Source organism: Pituophis catenifer, unplaced genomic scaffold (assembly GCF_029215685.1).
Source record: "Pituophis catenifer annectens isolate HBS135680 unplaced genomic scaffold, rPitCat1.0.hap2 SCAF_6, whole genome shotgun sequence".
In the NCBI taxonomy this organism is placed as follows: domain Eukaryota; kingdom Metazoa; phylum Chordata; class Lepidosauria; order Squamata; family Colubridae; genus Pituophis; species Pituophis catenifer.
Window position 1 is genome coordinate 41,011,113 of NW_027256886.1, and position 3,610 is coordinate 41,014,722.

Sequence of the window (3,610 nt, forward strand, 5' to 3'; positions counted from 1 at the left end):
TGTTAGTCATGAAGTCGTGTCTGATCCATCGTGATCCCATGGACAACATTCCTCCAGGCCTTCCTCTACCATCCCTGGAGTCCATTTAAGATCACACCAACTGCTTCAGTGACTCCATCCAGCCACCTCATTCTCTGTCATCCTATTCTTTTTTTGCCCTCAATCATTCCCAGCATTAGGCTCTTCTCCAGTGAGTCCTTCCTTCTCATTAGGTGGCCAAAGCATTTGAGTTTCATTTTCAGGATCTGGCCTTCTAAAGAGCAGTCAGGGTTTATCTCCTCTAGGACTGACCGGTTTGATCACCTTGCAGTCCAAGGGACTCACAGGAGTCTTCTCCAGCACCATAGTTCAAAGGCCTCAATTCTTTGGCACTCAGCCTTTCTTATGATCCAACTTTCACAGCCATACATTGCAACTAGTAAAACCATAGCCTTGACTATACATACATTTGTTGGCAGGGTGATGTCTCTGGTTTTAGGTATGCTGTCTAGATTTGCCGTAACTTTCCTCACCAGGAACAAGTGTCTTTTAATTTCTTGGCTGTAGTTCCTATCTGTGGTGATCTTGGAGCCCAGGAAAATAAAGTCTGCCACTATTTCCATTTCTTCCCCATCTATTTGCCAGGAATTGAGAGGACAAGATCTCAGTTTTGAGATCTTAATTTTCTTAATGTTGCGTTTCAAGCCAACTTTTGCACTGTCTTCCTTTACCCACATCAAGAGGCTCTTTAGTTCCTATTCACTTTCTGCAATTAGAGTGGTATCATCTGCATGTCTGAGGTTGTTGATATTTCTACCGGCAATCTTAATTCCAATTTGTGATTCATCTAGCCCCGCCTTTCTCATGATGTGCTCTGCATATAAGTTAAATAGGCAGGGCAACAGTATACACTATACAGCCTTGCTGGACTCCTTTCCCAATTTTGAACCAATCAGTGGTTCCGTGTTCAGTTCTCACTGTGGCTTCTTGACCCGTATATAGGTCTCTCAAGAGACAAATAAGATGGTCTCGTAGTCCCATCTCTTTAAGAACTTGCCACAATTTGTTGTGATTCACACAATCAAAAGCTTTAGCATAGTCAATGAAGCAGAAGTAAATGTTTTTCTGGAACTCCCTAGCTTTCTCCATGATCCAGCGTATGTTGACAATTTGATCTCTAGTTCCTCTGCCTCTTCGAAATCCTGCCTTTACTTGTGGTAGCTTTCGGGTCACATACTGCTGGAGTCTAGCTTGTAGGATTTTGAGCATAACTTTGCTAGCATGTGAAATGAGTGCAATTGTGCGGTAGTTTGAATATTCTATGACATTGCCTTTCTTTGGAATTGGAATGTAAAGTGACCTTTTCCAATCCTGTGGCCACTGTTAAATTTTCCAAATTTGCTGGCAAATTGAGTGTAGTACTTTTACCACATCATCTTTTAAGATTTTGAATAGTTCAGCTGGGATTCTGTCTCCTCCACTAGCTTTGTGGTTGCTCAGATTTCCTAAGGCCCATTTGACTTCACATTCTAGGATGTCTGGCTCAAGGTCAGTGAACACCCCATCGTGGTTATCAGGAACATTAAGCTTGTTCTTGTATAGTTCTTCTGTGTAATTTTGCCACCTCTTCTTAATCTCTTCTGCCTCTGTTAAGCCCCTGCCATTTTGCCCATCTTTGCATGAAATGTTCCCTTCATATCTCCAATTTTCTTGAAGAGATCTCTGGTCCTCCCTATTGTATTGTTTTCTCTTATTTATTTGCACTGTTCATTTAAGAAGACATTCTTATCTCTTTTAGCTATTCTCTGAAATTCTGCATTCAATTGGGTATATCTTTCTCTTTCTCTCTTGCCTTTCGCTTCCCTTCTTCTCTCAGCTATTTGTAAAGCTTCCTCAGACAGTCATTTTGCTTTCTTGCATTTCATTTTCTTTGGGATGGTTTTAGTTGCTACTGCTTGTATAATGTTGCGAATATCCGTCCATAGTTCTTCAGGCACTCTGTCTATCAGATCTAATTCCTTAAATCTATTTTTCATCTCTACTGTATATTTATCAGGGATATGATTTGGTTCATACCTGAGTGGCCTAGTGCTTTTCTCTACTTTCTTCAATTTAAGCTTGAATTTTGCAATAAGAAGCTCATGATCTGAGCCACAGTCAGCTCCTGGTCTTGTTTTTACTGACTGTATAGAGCTTCTCCATCTTTGGCTGCAGAACACATAGTCAATTTGATTTCTGTGTTGACTATCTCGTGATGTCCATGTGTAGACTCGTCTCTTGGGTTTGCTATGACAAAATTCTATCAGCCTGTGCCCTGCTTCATTTTGTACTCTGAGGCCAAACTTACCTGTTATTCCAGTTATCTTTTGGCTTCCTACTTTAGCATTCCAATCCCCCATGATGATAAGGACATCATTTTTTGATGTTAATTCTATAAGGTGCTGTAGGGCTTCATAGAACCGATCAATTTCATCCTCTTTAGCACCAGTGGTTGCGGCATAGACCTGGACTATTGTGATGTTGAATGGCTTGCCTTGGAATCGAATTGAGATCATTCTGTCATTTTGGGGATTGTATCCCAGTACTGCTTTTCCTACTCTTTTATTGACTATGAAGGCTATTGCATTTCTTCTGAGGGAATCTTGTCTGCAGTAGTATACTTGATGGTCATCTGAATTAAATTTACCCATTCGTGTCCATTTTAGTTTGCTGATTCTTAAGATGTCAAGGTTTTGTCTTGTCATCTCTTGTTTGACCACAACCAGCTTGCCTTGATTCATTCCAGGTTCCCATTGAGTATAGATCTTTACAACATCGGACTTTCCTTTCACCACCAGATGCATCCACCACTGAGTGTCCTTTCAGCTTTAACCCAGTCACTTCATTCTTTTTAGTGCTACTAGTAATAGCCCTCTGCTCTTCCGCAGTAGCATATTGGACACCTTCCGACCTGAGAGGCTAATCTTTTTGTCTTTTGGTACCGTCCATGGGATTTTCATGGCAAAGATACTGGAGTGGGTTGCCATTTCTTTCTCCAGTGGATCACGTTTTGTCAGAGCTCTCTGCTATGACCTATCCATCTTGGGTGGCCCTGCATGGCATAGTTCATAGCTTCATTGAGCTATTCAAGCCCCTTCGCCATGATGAGGCAGTTGATCCATGAAGGGGAAAAAGAAAAAAAAAACTATTAAGGACCATAATAGCAGACTGTTCTATATAGTATCTATATAAATAACAATATATAGATACTATATAGAATAGTCTGCTAATTATGGTCTGTAATAGCTTTTTTTCAGTATGCTGCTTGTCTGCAATTTATTACATAGGATCCATTTATACTATTTTCTATGTATGGATCCAGTGACAAATAATTGGTTAAGTTTTGTATCAAGAGTCCAAAGAAAATTTGTAGGCCTGAAAAAAAAATCAAATCCATAGAACCTGAATGAATCCTGTTTTATAAAGATAAAAATTTCTCAGTTTTAGAACGTTAATGTAAAGATCCACACAATCCAAATATTTTGAATTACATATACATACATGCTGTTTGCCTAAAATAATACATCTAATCTGCCTATCTAGATTACTAAATGGGAAGAAACCTACCCAAACATAGAGAACTTACCTACGA

The 3,610-nt window shown here is 39.8% G+C and overlaps 1 pseudogene; it reads right to left on the bottom strand.

Annotated features, from left to right (window-relative positions):
- Positions 1–1,880: 1,880 nt before the first annotated feature.
- Positions 1,881–2,967, bottom strand: LOC139318693 (craniofacial development protein 2 pseudogene; annotated as a pseudogene).
- Positions 2,968–3,610: the final 643 nt, after the last annotated feature.